Source organism: Passer domesticus, chromosome 1 (assembly GCF_036417665.1).
Source record: "Passer domesticus isolate bPasDom1 chromosome 1, bPasDom1.hap1, whole genome shotgun sequence".
Classification (NCBI taxonomy): domain Eukaryota; kingdom Metazoa; phylum Chordata; class Aves; order Passeriformes; family Passeridae; genus Passer; species Passer domesticus.
The window spans coordinates 22,218,875-22,234,825 of NC_087474.1; the positions used below are offsets into that span (position 1 = coordinate 22,218,875).

At 38.1% G+C, this 15,951-nt stretch overlaps 1 long non-coding RNA gene across 1 annotated transcript in view; it reads left to right on the plus strand.

The window, feature by feature from the left end:
• The window catches only part of LOC135294456 (uncharacterized), a 35,198-nt gene extending 19,505 nt beyond the window's left edge, over window positions 1-15,693 (plus strand). The window contains exon 4 of the long non-coding RNA XR_010356570.1: window positions 1,872-15,693. This is a non-coding gene — a long non-coding RNA (uncharacterized LOC135294456). The remainder of the gene's footprint in view (window positions 1-1,871) is intronic.
• Window positions 15,694-15,951: the final 258 nt, after the last annotated feature.

The window sequence follows — 15,951 nt, forward strand, 5'->3', positions numbered from 1 at the left end:
AATGCCACAAATCATTGATAAAATATTTATGGACACAAAGATGTAATGACAAGGTTTCTGATGCTGTTATCATGATGAGTAACACCATGTATGTGACCTCAGCACAGCTCACTCAGTGCCACTGTAATTTCTGTTCAAAAATTATTCGTCTCAGAAGGAGGTCATGCCATCTCAGTGGGTTGTCATGAATTTCCCAGGCAGTGTGTGAGCACATGTTTTAATTTAATCAAAAAAGCCCACTCCCCTAAGTTAATGATAGAGGTTGTTACAAGGTCTAAGCAAAGCAATTATTTTAAACTACAAGCCAACAAAACATTCCCTTTGTTTGTTTTTCCCAGAGCTATCCTTGACTTTCGGAGCTGGAAAACAGCTACAGGCATGAGGGCAGCCAAACTGGTCAAGGAGGAGCTGCAATTAGTTTCTAAAGCCCCTCTGAGTACTATAGGGAGTGCATGAGCACCCCTCCTGAGGTCAGGAATAAGGTACCCATCTATACATTTTAAACAGGCTCTGCCCCCAAGTTCACCTGCTAAATCAAAGGCAAGTCCTGGTGTGAAACAAGCAGGAAATGAGACAATGCCAAAGATAAGGTTATAAAGGAAGCTTTGGGGGGAACAACATGAGCAGCCAATAACTGGAGACCACATCTGCCTGATGGAAATCCAGTAAGATTTATCTTTCCCAGATAGTGCTGAAGAACAAAGAGAAATGCTTAGAGATATGCAGGAACTGGGAACACAGGTTTTCAGCATGCACATGGAGGAGCCCAGCAAAAAAAAAGAGAGAAGGATTTTTGCCATACCCAGAAGTGGGAGCAAGTGGGGGGGGTAGAAATATGCTATTGTGTTATCCTTTTGCTGTGCATAGAAGTAAAGTTTTGTTGAAAAACCCCTTTTTTTTTCAGAGATGCTTTATGTAGATGTCAAACATTTGGGCTGTTGTGCTATCTCAGACAACAAAAAGGCAGAAATGACCCCCAAATCACATACTAAGAAGGTTCAAACTAAGTAGAGTCACTCTAGCTTAAATGCAGACTGCTTCATCACCCTGGTGGATTCATCACATCTTGCTTCTGCTCCAGCCTTCACACCAGGTGAAACAGGTACAGACATGTGCAATGGCAGCTTGAGATCTCTGTATCCTCTCCATGGATTCTGATTGTATCTTCTGATGTAGAGGAATCATTAGCTCAGCTCATGAAACAAATTCATTTTTTTGGTTGGTTGTCCTGTTGCTCCTGGTACTGGATTTCTTGACACTGGCAGCCCTGCAAGAGTGGTGAGGTTGGTCCCCTGAGGCAGCTGCCATAGCTGCTGGTGGCAGCATTGCTCACAAGTCCAGTGTCAGGCTTCCAAGGGACAAGAGAGGAGAAGAGGAGGAAAAGGAAACTCAGGGAGAAAAATTTAAAAAAATATTTTAAATGGGGGAAAAAAGAGTAAAAGGGAGAGCAGAAAAAGTTGTGGGAAGGGAGACTAAGAAAATAAGATGCCATTTCATTTTACATTTTAGTCCTATTCTTTATCTCCCACCTATTTTTTTTTAAACATTGCAGAATTTCTGTGACACAGAACAGCCAACATAATACCTTTGTGCCTTTGCACCTTCAGGTATAATGCCTGAGACCTGTATTATTATTTTTTTTGTCATCTAAAACCAACCAAAAATAAGAACAGTATGGCAAAAGAAGTAGGGTAGGGTTTGTGTTGTGATGCAATAGTCTTGCACAATGCCTAAGACTTCCAAGCCATCTCACAGAAACCTGGAGTGTCACATCTGCTCTTCAGCAATTTCTTACAAATTGAGAAGAATATGACCCTTCTCTTCTCCAGAAAACTTGTTGTAATAACTCTTTCTCTTTTTTTTCTCCCCAGAGTTTCTGATATGATGTGGCATGGAAGAAATAAACTAATGCCTGCACTGAGGACACATGGGTGGAGCACACAAGGTGGAGCATACACGCGTTTGCAGATGGCAAAGCTGGTCCTGGATCACTCTGCCTGAATGTCACCATCAAATGCTTCTTATTGCCCCATCTCAACTTAGACTAAGTAGTCAAAAGTCTGATTTCAGTTATTTTGATGGAAATCAAGCTAATTTTTTTGTGGTTCATATAATTACTCCAAAAATTAAGGTAGAAGAATTTCCTCAAAATTTCACAGAGAAATACTTCCAGCTGAGATAGACATAATATGGTTTAAAACGTTGACTGTAATATTAGGTTGTGATGCCCATAAAAATTACTTTTAATTCCTTTCTTTGATCTTCAAAGTCAGTTTGTCATTGGTCTGTCTCAGGTTTTGGGTTCTCTTCCCAGTATTGATTACATACTGAATTTTCAGTAGATTAAAAGGTTTATTCTTGTTAATCTATTTTCTTCTGGTTTAGTGGATTTGGGCATAAGAAATTCAAAGATGGCCTTTATTCTCAGATCCCAAAATATGTGCTTAAAAGTATACAAAACATTCTAATCACACTGCTCCATAATTCTTAATTAAAAGTCTATTTTTCCTTGATGTAAAGAGGGAACAGTTAAATATCAGCATTAATATCAAATGAATCTTACTCCAGAAAATTTAGCACAGCTTTAAATAATAAGATACGTTACACTGATAAAAATTGCAAAGTTGGGCAGTTTATTCTAATTTGACAATACTGGTCATGCAACTCCAAGTCATTTGGAAAAGATGATGTCAAAGAAAAGCTCCTGATAAAAACTGCACCTATTCCAGCTGATATAAAGCAAACATAGTAAATATAGTGCCATGTATTTCTTAAACAAAGCAAGTCATATCTCAAAATTTCCTGCATATCTCAGGTCATATCACGGGAGATTTACTACAAACTTACTGGAAGGTTTGTAGCTGTAACCTGGGAGGATGTGCAGCCTTCCCTTTTCTAAGCATTATGTGCCTGAGGGAGGTTTTGTTGACTTGAATAGATTTTCTCCCAGCTGGTACCAGCCTAGGTGAAAGAATCAAGCTCTGCACGTAGACATTCTGCTGATTAACTAAAAACCTGAAGGGAAAATTGGGTGATGGCATTCATCATATTTTCTCCATCCCTAAATATTCCAAGATATGATTAGATGCAATGCAGGATGCTTAATCTTACTTGCATATTTTCCCATCATTCTATTCAAGACACTGAAAAAAAAGTTGCAAGTATCTCATTTTGTGGATAACAAATGTAAACTATTTGAAGGTGTGTTCAAGGACAGTTCTGCTTATTTCAGACTTCCTTTGGTGGTACAGGCTTTGCAGTTTTTCCAGCCTCAATTGTTATGCAGGACTTTGAAAGCTAGTGAAAATTTCATAATATTTGTACTTGAGAGACATGAGAGTGTAGCAGTACAAGTCTGATTACTTTGGTTAAAATGTATTAATGCTACAAATTATTTTTTTAAGTGCAATTCATTTCTAGCTTACTTGTGATGACTTGCAGAGTAGTTAATTACTGCTTGGAGGCAAAAATTGTGGCATAGAGGTCATTAAAAAAAAAAGAAAGATTTAGGGAGTGCAAAAAAAGGGCAAGGTTGTTTTTTTCTTTAGATCTGGTTACTTTGACCAGAAGGGGATACATTTTTATAGCATGCATAAAGCAGAAATACTTATCTTGAAGCAAAACCACAGTGTTTTCCCTTCTGTTTTTAGAATCAACCATTTGATTGCCCTGTAATATTGTTAGACTGATCTTTTGTCACTGGTTTCTATTGCAATGCTTTCCCTGACATTGAACTGGAAATTTTAATATTATGTTTTTCTTTAATATTGTAGGTAATTCTCAGCTTTCCCTCAAATTCTATTGATGATACACAAAGAAAATTTCATTAAGAAAATGTGGTGAAGCTATAAGAAAAATTGAGAAAAGATCTAAATACTTTTTATGTTTTAGTTGCATTAACTTAATATTCCCTCAAAATAGTCTTGAATTTGACACTTGCAAAGTTAATCCAGAACATTTCCTTTTATCAATATCATCCCAAACTTGACTGCCTCCTGTTTCCCAGGAAGCCTATAAGAAACTGCTAGAAACAAAAGCACCTTGCAAAATCTGATCCAACAAAGTGAGTCAAGCTTTTAGGTGGGCACCTCAGCCTGACCATAAACCAAGCATAAACCCAGCAAATAAATTTGCTGTCTCAGAGACCTGATTAGAAATGGGATTTGCTACTGCCTGCCTGAAAGCTGATAAAACATGGAGGCAGGGAACAGGACTGTTACATCAACTTAATGGAAACCAAGGGAAACACATTTTCTCAAACTTATGGGAGCCCAAACAGCTTATTTTTTTAATGGGAAACATAAATACTCTTGTTTCTTGGAGTAAAATAGAGGTGTTGAATTTTGAGAATTTAACAAGAAAAAATGTGTTTCTGGTTTGAGTGCTCAGACTCCTACCCAGAATAAAACCCTTGCAGTAGATATTAATCACTCCATCTGGATTGCATGCAATTAACAGACTGTTTTTTTTTCTTCTTCACACAAAAAGGCATTTTTCTGCATATTTTTCTATTTAATCCAAAGTTTAAATCAAGATGGTTGACAATGGCAGAGAGCCCTGCCTTCATCCCAGAGCACCTGTTTGTTTCTCTGGTTTCCATCCACCAAGAAGTCACTTTTTAGTGGGCTGGGTCATAGTCCACCCTGAGTAAACTGAAGAAAAATGAAGCCACTGGAGATTAACCTCACTTCTTGGTATCTCAGAGTAGTTACTTTTTATTAATTTGATGGATTTAAGGCTAAAGCCTCTATGAAAAACAGGGTTCTAAGAGGCTCTGAAATAGATTTTTCTTTAATTGGGCACTTGCCTCTCCCAGGAGAACAGACATGCATTCACAGATACTTTCTGCATTGCTAGGGTCTTTCTCACTGCTGGCAGAGGCTTCACCATTACAGGATTGTTTTATGTGACTATGGGATGAGCTACATATATTATAATTTTTTATTTTGCCCTTTTCCCACATATTTTGTATGTACCATACTATCACCCAGGAATGGCCGTACCAGGTCATATCAAAAGTCCAGTATCTCATTCTCCTCTGTGATAGGAGCCAAAAGTAGATGCTTAATATAAAATTTTAGATTTGAGGAGAGCATGGATGCACATGGATACAGATAAATGCACACAGAGGACTTTCAGTCATTAAACTTATTTTAATCTCTGAACATTCCAGACTTGGGTGACTTGCAAGGATAAGAAGAAAAACAGGTCTCTGCTGCCTCTATGGGAAAAAGGAGAAGACCTAACTTGGGCATACTTTATTCATGTAAACTAAATTCTGCCAAATATACATATGCTTCCTCCTGTATTTTTTAAAGGAATATTAAATGGCAGATGAAAATGTATTTCTTAAAGGGGACTGAAATGCACCCTGTACCCACATAACATGCCTAAGTTGCACTCCCATGCACCCAAGAAGTTGTAGGCAATTGGGAAAGAAATACCACCAGTACATTACATAAAATTTTCACTGTTAAGTTTCCAATGCCTTGAAGGTGAAAAGATCAGGGAAAAAAACTTATTTCCACAATCATTATTACTAGGTTGCTTGACAGATTAAACTGAATTTCCTTGAATTGAATTATGTTATCTGACCCAGTTCATAAACTAAAACTTCATTATATTCTGATTTCTCCCTCCAGAGCTCATCTTCCAAACATGTAATGTTAATAAAGTTATTTTTCTCTTTTTACTGTCAGTACCTCCCACTGACTGTCAAAACCATTCCTTACCAATTATAGTTCATATTCTCAGAGGTGCATGAGTTGTCATGTTACACACACACAAGCCTTTATCCCCCTTCCCCATTTTTACACAAGCCTTTTATTTCCCTCCTCCTCTCTTCCATGCAGCTCTGAGGGGACCAATTCCATCACTAAGACCCCAGGGATGTTGCACGTGGAGGGACAGAGTGCAGAGCACCAATCTAAGTATGATGGACTCGCTCAACTGAGCACTTGGCTTCAGAGCACGGCTGTCAGCCAGGAACTAAAGATTCATGTTGGGCCAGAAAAAAGAAAGGTAAAAGATACTGAACTATGCTTTCTGCATGTTATTCAGTATATCTGGATTAAGCCAAGAGCTTTAAACAGCTTTCAAGTCCAGATGGTGAGAATATTAATGTATGTATTGATGTAGAATTTTGAACAACAAACCCAACAATAAACAGCTGTTTCAGTTCAGGAGATGTGCTGGAATCCCTCAAGTGTTCATTGTTATCTTCTTGTCCCAGGAAGAACAGGGCTTGAACTCAGAAGGCCAAGCTTATTTTATTTCCTTGGCATGGAATTTACATCTATGTCCAAATGATAATTTTTATTTATCAAATATGGAAAGAACAGAGTCTAAACAGAATATGTATACCTGTAAATTCTTCAAATCTTTACACAGGGGGTCTGCCAGAAGTCTTTAAACTCTGTTATTATTAGAATAATTTCATAGGCCCATGTATCCAGCTGCCCACTCTCTTGATTTTATCAAGAATCTCCCGGTAGCAGACACAACATTCTCTTCTGGCATCTGGAGATTACATGACAATTTCCACTTTCATTTATAAAGAAAAAAAAGCTCCCAAGTTTACAAAGAAGATATTGAAACTAGGAACAAAATATAAGCATCAAATAAAAAGACCACATTTTAAAAAAAAAATTATTTTAAAGTCTGTCTCACCAGATTCTGAAGGCATGCCTTACGATTTCAGGCTGGTGATTACTGCAAGCCATTAAGGCTTAGCTCTGAGGCTGGCTCTGACCCCTGCAAATTTGTACAGAGCTAGGATTTAGGATCTTGGCTCTTGGTCTGACTAATCTAGGAAATAAAAGACATGTAATAAGGAGGAAAGTACAGCTAGGGAAACAAAACATCTAGCACTCAGTGAGGGACAAAGCCAAAATGAGGGATGAGTGCTCAGCAGAGACAGAAATGCTGTCGGTGTCTTGGTCACAGTACACCTGGCTGGGCTCCTCACCAGCCACCAATCGCTTTGGGATTCTTCAAGATAAAGAGACTTCCCTGAATACCAGTTATCAATACTGAACCATGCAGATCTGTTTTCACAGCTGGGTGCCCTGATGCCTACAGCTAGTGCTGCTTGAAGCAGTGCTCATTCAAGCCACCTGCCAATGCAACTCCACAGATCAGCCAAATGCCAGGATTGAAAGCAGTGTCTATGCCTCAAAATTAGTTTCTTTGCAATTTAAATTAGATACATCAACCTAATGTTTGATGTCCTTAGTGACAGTTTGAAGGACATCCTAAAAAAAGAAAACCCTGTCCAGACAACACCACCAATTTATACATTGACAATAAATCTCCCCATATCTTAATTTGCAGTGTGAGGAAAAATAGCAAAACTTAAGGAAAGGTAATTAATTTCTACCCTGATAAGAATCTCTTTTGTAAAAAAGAAAAACATTTCACTCTTTTCAGATTAAAACCATTCTGAAAGAGCTTATCTCAAAACCCCTCTCCCCATTTCATTAAGTGCCAAGATTTTATCAGGCTGAGCCAGGTGAAGACCAAGGGGCAGGAGAGCCCTTCACAGAGGAGACAGGTAAAAATGCATACTTCGTGTTACCCAGCTTGGAGCAAAAGGGAGTCGGCCTCTTTTAGCCTTCCTCTGGTAGTTTTATTATTTGTGTGTCAAGGAGTGACCTCTTTCCTCCTTAGCAGAGATTGCTGACTGGAGGAGGTTGCTTTGGAGGATGAGGAAGGCATTCTTCCAGCTAGGCTTGTATAGACCCTCAGCTCATCCCATCCTCTTCCTCGCACCACAAAGGCACAGTTAGTGTGTTAGATTTCAAAGTGCTGCACTGCCATTAAAGCACTTCACAGAGCCTTTTAGCTCAACACACTTGCAATTGCTGCCCAAACTGGATTCAGTGCACCACCACAGAATCTGGAGATGGAGACCTGTGCACAGGTCTGTTTATGATACCACCCTGGTGGGAAACTCAGTGAACTCATGCCCTGGAGCAACTTGGAAAACAGCTGGTGCATCAGTTTAATAAACTTGCAGCCTATGTTGTCTTCAGTTGCATATGCTTGGATCCATGACTTACTGTTCAATCCATTTCTTATGTGTTACTGGAAACTGCACTTATATTTCACCTGGTTTGAAAACATAGCTATGTACTATATTTACTGCCACTCAGCACTTTTTCCCTGGGTCCTCATCCATTTCCAGGCATTGCAATATCCTCTTTGCCCTTGTCCAGTTTGAAAGTTAACAGAGCTTTAATTCAGTGAGTGGCAACAGCAGAGTCCTGCCCCTCCCCATCACAGAGCATAACCAGAGACAGCAGGCAAGGCGCAAGTTCTGAGCAAGAGCTGCTAATTATCTTGTGGTCATTCATAAGCAGCACTAAAATCAAAGTTATGAACTTCTGCACCCACAGGTTCTTTGCCCAGTCTTTTAAAGGACTTGATTTCATTCCCAAAGGCTTCCAGGACTCAGCTTCTCAGCCTGTCTATCCCCTGCTATGCTGACAACTATTTTTTCCTCATCCGTGTATTCAAAGCAGAAGCTAAGAATGCAAAGGTTATTCAAGTCCAAAAGCCTCTCTCCATGGACAGGTCTGTGATGTCTCTCATGATGAATAGCACCATGCTGGCATGCAAATTTGCTAAATGTAACCAAGGAAACAGGGTCCTTACTTAATACCATACACTTCTCAGAGCATTTGCTGGAGGCAGAATAGCATTTCTGGTATCTGTATGCTGTCACTCACCTCTGGGAGTGCAATGTAAAAATAATTATATATGTATAATGAAGAATAGGAAAGAAATGTGTTGTATGCAAATACAGCCAGACAATCCTCTCAATTAATGAACTGATTTCATCAGGAAATCTGAGGAACAGAATAACAGTTCTGATTTGGGTTTTATTCCCAGCTGAAGGCAAAATATGCCACTGCTTAGGCCATCTGGGTAAAGTTTTTTGTTAAAATGCATCTGGCCACATGGAAAGGTCTCACATGTTGGGAGGGAAGCAAGATTATGGCATGTGTGGACATCAGTGCTGTCTGAAAGAAACAAACAAACAAACTTGAAATTTTGAGACAGTCTGAATAATAGAGGGACTTACAAGAAGAATTATTAGTGAATAAAAGCTTGATACTGCCCAGATCTGCCAGTCATCCATAATATACCCAGACAAGTGCCTGCTGAAGGAGATTATCTGGGACATGAACCAGGGAATATGAACTGTGAAGGAACTTGAAAAGGGGTGAAACTTACGCCTGGATTTGTGTGATGCTCATGGTCTCTCTGGATGCAGCACACCTCTCATGCGTTTTTGTTCCTCATGGTTTCCACCATGCCAGCATTAGGCCGTGCTTAACAGTCCACTTCCAGCCCAAACACCTCTAGCAAAGCCACACCAGGACAGGATGCCAAGAGGAAAACACTCACGTATGAGAGGAGCGGAATTCATTCCTGTTGGGAAATCTCTGCTGTAGATGTGATGTCAGTGTGAGTCAAGCTATTGAAGCTTTGAGAGCAGCCACAGTGGCACAGGGCAGAGGCAGGAAGCCTCTGGAGGGCTGTGAAGGCACAGGGTCAACGTGCAGTTCTGGGGTGGCAATGGCACAGGGGAGGGGACTATCCTGGAGCCAGCAAACGTAGAGGAGAGACAGGAGGGGTGATTGTGTGTTGCAAACTCATGGAGAGTGTTAGGTCGTTCAGAATGAGAAAATTTTAAACTAGAAAAATGAGTAACTTAAAATAAAAAGCAGGATCTTCTTGTCTTCTCTCAATCCCTGACATTCATCTCCTGCGTCTCTGGTTTCTTCATTGGGTTCTTTAGGTTTAAAGGTCAGGGCTCCACTCTGCTAATCCTAAACCCAAATGTTAAAAAATCTTTTAGACAGAAGTAACTTTCTACCACTTACTCAATGGACTGTAAGATACAGAATCTCAATCTATGTCTATGAATGGGACATGAACAAATGAGAAATACACATAATATAATTGATGATGAATGGAAACATTTTAGCTGTTTCAAGTGAATTGCAAGAAAGTTTGACCATTCAACACATTTTGAAGGAGAACTGCAAAACTTGAACATCCACCCCAAAGCTTCTGGAAATTTATCTAAAATATCCCAGAATGGTCATGGTAGGAAATGTCAGGGAAAAAATGTCTTTCTATGGTTTTAAGTATTTCCTGACTTCCTTTAAACCAGACATAACCAAAAAATACCTGTGGTATTTTCATAATTCCAATTTTTCTCCCGCAGATTCCAAAGAGTGACAACATGTAAGAAAACATATATTTTAACCCTATTCCTACCCTCAAAAAATTTCACATTTGAAAAGCTCAAGTTAAATGTTACTTTCTGTTACATGTGTCCTTTGTGTCTCCTTATGTCTTGTCCATGACTTTTGTGACAATCCCAGTGCACTTTTTACCAATTGGACTTCGGAATTTGTTTTTTGGACATTGTGTTTTCTCAATTCATTCTCTAAAAGAAGGATGTCACATGGAACAAAGATGCCTTTCTTATGTGGGTGTTGACATACTTGATGATGGCCTTCAGGTCCCAATGTGTGTCTCAAGCCTGAACAATGGCACAGCTCTGTGTGACTCAAAAGTTGAGCAATATATACTAATTTTGAATGTATCAGTGCTCAGTATCACACAGTGAAATCTGGCACAGCTCAAAACCTAATGCAGAAGTGCCAAAAGTTTATTGGGAGGTTTATGAAACCAAATTGAGCTCCAAGTTCTGCATGTTCGTGATAAAAGAGCCTCGTGTGGCATTATGATGTCACTGAGTGCCACCAAGACTGGGTGCAGACTGAGTGAATGTGGAGCAAGTGAAGAACCTCTTCCATATCACATTGATGCCCGGAAAAAATACAAGAAAGGTGGTGTGTTAGCTAGAGAGAACACAATAGGCATTAGTGATCTGTGGGTTTAGGTTATTCTGTGACAGTACAAAAAGTACAGCAGGGAACAATTGGACATTGACAGGAGAAAAATCAATAATTTTGTAAAATGTACTAATCCCAGCATCACTGTCACTAAGAAAATCTTTGAAATACTAGACAGATAGACACTTCAGAAGATTAAAGAGACAAGGAGCATTTATTTAAGAAAAGTAGTACAGACATATATAACATAATTAATAGTACCAGCAATGCTAAATGGGTTATATTATTTACTCTACTTCTTAATTTACCTTGGGCCATAGTACAAGAACATAATGAAGGAAATGTTAGAAGTTAAAACAATGAACACAGATAAAAGCAAATACTTTTAATAAAAATATTTGTAAAACAGCACTTTCCCTTGAATGATTTCAAACCATTTTAATGTAGTTAGGGGCCTCACACTTCCACTTAAGAGCACAGTACAAGAAGATTATTTGCAAAGACCATACAGAGAGTTTGCATGGTAGTTGAGAGAAGAACCCATTTTCTTTTTTTCTCATTGTCTCCAGACAATTTAGAATTGAACTGTAGAGTTGCTAAAGGACAATGTTAAAATAAGTGACACAGAAATTTTCTGTACCTATTAAGAACTTTATATGAGTAGTAAATCAGAAGATAAGACTTTTCTCAATGTATATCTCCTTGTGCAAGCGTGTACCTGATTTTAAATGCATGTACATCATAGAAAAAGAGGTAGGAAATCCCCTAAGGAAAGAAATTCAAAGGAACCAATCTTATGGGATTAAGTACTTTACAACAGTAACCATAAATAAAAGCTTTTAAATTCATTTTTAAAAACTATGCAAAGGTGTTTCTGCAACTATTAATAAACATGATCTGTACAGATTACAACACTGTGGAAGAGTGAGACTGAAAATGATCCATCTTAAATACTCTGAGTAAAAGCTAAAAGAACTCAGTTGCTTCCTTTTGCCCAAATACTAACAATAATAGTATGGGGAAAAATATTGTTATCTTGTGCAAGCAAAAAAGCAATCGAGTGTGGAAATTATTTAGGCTTTGGTGGTACATCATATGTTTCAACCCCAGTTTAGAACCACTACTGTTCTTACTGGTAAAGAAGCGACTAAGGAAGAAATTAAAGTGTGTAATTAATGTTACAACATTACATTAACACATAAATAATTTCTCTGGCAGGTCATACCATTCACATGCATATTTTATTAAACTGTGAGAAATAATTTTCTGAGTGACCCTGATCTTCCTGCATGCTTTGAAGTTTGAAAGCCAGCAGTATAGCCTATAAGTTTAAAGAAATTTAGAAAGAATTGCAAAGTTAAAAGGTACTTTTGATGTTTGTTCTTTCTCTTCTGTCACAAGGGCATTCAATACAGAAGGAGTAGAAAACATTAATGCCTATGAAATTTCCATAGCAATCACGCTCATTTAACTCTTTCTAATCACTTAATATAAAAGGCTGGAAATTCATTTACGAGGGGTGTGAATATGGTGCTAGTAATTTCCTATCTCGTTGCCCACAAATTTTTCTCTTACTGTCATTGCACACATTGTCAGGAGTTACTGCTTGCAATGAAAGTAAGCATCTTCAGCTCTCCAGGTACCCAGAAGTTCCTCATGTCTCTGGAGGTCAGATTCAGAGAATACCCCTTTGCCCTAAAAGCATCTCCAGTATCTTTGGTCACATAAAAAAGGCATCAGCTTGCCAGATAACCTCCCCTCCTTTGTCCAAACAGCCTTATCCTCACCACCCAGACAACTGCATCCACAAAATGCTGGATTGCAATGGTACATGTCTGTAGGGTATAATTGTGGCACATGGTGGTCAGTCAGTTTTTAGTTCCTCTCTTTTAAAGAAAGTTTAATGTTGAAATCCAGTTGATAAATGGGGCCAGGCTGGCTGTGCTGTTAAATACCTTCCCTTTGTCTCACTCACAATTCTTCAAGCCTAATAGGAGCTGAGTCAATTTTCTGGCATGCAACTGAGGAGAAAGTACAATTTCAGCAGTAAATGAGCACCACCACAGCTGAAGTTCATGTGAATTTCCCTAAGGACAGAAATTCATTTTACGACTCATAAGTCTGTATGCATTCAGAACATTTCTGACCAGTAGCACCAACAAGTGGAAATACATCATGGAGTAAATGCCTTGGTGGAAATATTTCATCTTTAGGTGTGGCAATGCTAAAGCTTTGTAACAAACCATAGACTTGACTTTTTGGTGATTATTCTTGGAAGCATTCTAAATTTTGAGCTAAGAAGGCAAATGCAGCTAGTGAAAGAAAATATCTCACAGGGAGGTTTCAAAGAGTAAGTTTGAAAAAGGAATCAAAACTGCCTCAGCAAAGGTTATAAACCCAGATCTACCCTGTCTCCTGAGCACAGTGTTTCATGCAGTCCCACCCATCTTGAATACTTAAGTGCAATTTCCCATTAAAATTGAAGAATCAGAGATTAAAGGGGTCGTGGGTTATTCATCTTAACACTGAGCTCTATCCAGTACCTAAAGACAGAAAGGAACACACCCACAGGCACTCGAAATAATCCCTACATGTATGTCATGTGAAATATCATGAGATTTTTAAAAGCACATTTAAATCAATTAATCATAATAATAATTTCATAAAGGAGATTTCTCAGAAGTATTGATTTAAATTCCTTCTAAATTGTTAAATAAAATTACCTGGCCACCAAAGATGAGGTTTTAAGTCTCCCAGTTGGTGCAACAGTCTCTGTTTGCCAGCTGTATTGTAATAACTGAAAAGTTAACATCTCTGACTTCATAATTATTTGAATTTTAATGAACAAGATGAATTAAATCTTTCCGCTTAGCTGCTTATGCTGTGAACTAGCCTGAGTTCCTGAAAGATAAGAAATATATTGTGCTTATTCAACAGCTTTTCTGTGTGGAGACAGAGAGAGGAAAAGAAGCCAGGTTTCTGTGGAATTTAAACTCATTATTTAAAAAAACTTGATAAGGGTAATTAAAAATATAAGTTGTAGAATTAATTTTTGAGTTTGAGATGAGCTCTAAAATGAGAACATGGTTCCTTTACTATGTCTAGGGACAGTGTGCTTTTTTAAAGGGGGGGTGTCTGTCTGGATGTCACAAATACAAATATATATATATAAATATAATATAGATATATATGCATTAGAATAGTATTTCTTTGTAGTCACAGCAGTCTAAAAATACAGCTGAAAGTATCAAAGAACACATAATTTCTGCCAGTTTTAATTCTTTTTTTCCTTTTTGCTGAAGCATTTATCTCACTCACTGGTATCTACATTTCACACAAAAAATATTGAACATCTTTTATGTTTTCCATTTCCCTCAGAATGAAAGGGATGTTGGTACATTGGCGCAATTTGCCAATAACACAAGCAAACTAAATGGGAGATAAATAGATGGTGAAGCTGGCTCATTTCCAGCTAGTAAATTCATTACCAGCATGGCAGATCTTGCAGCCAAAAGCATCAGATCTTCTGTGCACAACAAAATAAAGAAGGCTATGAATATTAATACAAAGCTATTTTCCTTTTTGAATTCTGCAAGTCAAACAGACACAGGTGTATCACATACATACATGCAGACACATGTGCAAAGGCTGACGTTCTTCAGCTACATGGATACTGTTCAACATGGAAATTTACTGCTTTAAGTGGGGGATTAGCAACTACTTAGGGATTTAACCTCATTTCTATGCAAAAATTCCAATCAGAGCTTGAATAAGGAGATATTGATGCACTAAATATATTTTCAGGTGTTTCTATCCAGTACTGCTCTTCTCTTCCTGCCTCGTGCTTTTCTATATTAAACACCAGAAGCAATGTTTTAAACAATAGGAAATGTAAATCTCTACAATCATGTCTTTAAACTGTGCACACTGCAATTCTTCGAGGGAGGATTAGATTATTTTTATATTGCTGGATTTTTCCTATCACGTAATTTTTCCCTGTGAGATTTTTAGCATGCTAAATACTGAAAAATGCCTTCATTCCCCAGAATTATAAAATAGTCTTGGAAGAGTAAAAGAGCCTCTCTGTCGCACACCTTTAAGTTTGAATATTTTGATTTCCTGTGTAATTTCAATTTTGCTGTGAATCAGAACTATCTACAGTAAACAGAAAGTGGAACTGGAGCTTGCTGATATTATGGTCTGTCAGGAACAGGAGCTGTTATTGCAAGTCTGAAGAATTTTATACCTCTCTGATAGCTTGTATACCATCTGAATCTTATTAAACTGCTTGTGCCTGACCTGGAGCCTGGAGCCTTACTGAGGAACCTCAATGCTAATAACAAAATAGACCTTAATGAACCACAGCTTCAAAGAGAAATAATAACAAATTTGAAGGACTTCTTGGAAAGGATTTTACTATCAGCAGTGATTAACAAAATAAATAATGTGCCAGGAAACCAACTGTGGACTGTTACATTTGTTTGTTTCTGCCTCTGTTTTGACTGCCTGACTGGTCTTTGAGCTTCTTTATCCTAAAATGCGTGCCTGATGCCAAGAGTAACATCCTTGTTCCGTTCACGGTATGAAATACAGTAGGAGGCCAGCATTAGAGGTACCTGGCAGAACTGACATTGCATATACAGTGAAATTATCAAAAATGCACCAGATCAATGTACAACAGAAAACAGAGCTGTAAAACACAGGTTACACAGCAGAACTATAGATACAGAATTGTTCCTTCCCCTGCTGTAGAAAATGGTCAGCCACTCATTAGCTGAGGTGGCTCTAAAACTGTAATTTGCACTTTGATAAATGTCATTGTGGTATTCTGATTTGCCCCCAAAAGACACAGAATTGTATAAACAAAAAAGAAAATACTCAGGAGATTTCCTAGTCCATACCTCTTTATCAAACCTGAGTCTGCAACACTTACGCTATTAGAGATAGAATGGTTGTCTAGTATTTAGAAGACTTTATGTAATAAAGAATGTATTTGTTAAGCTAAAGAAGACCAGTCAGCTGGTCTGACTAACAAATCATTAAATAATGAACGTAGACTTGATTTAAAATTTTGACA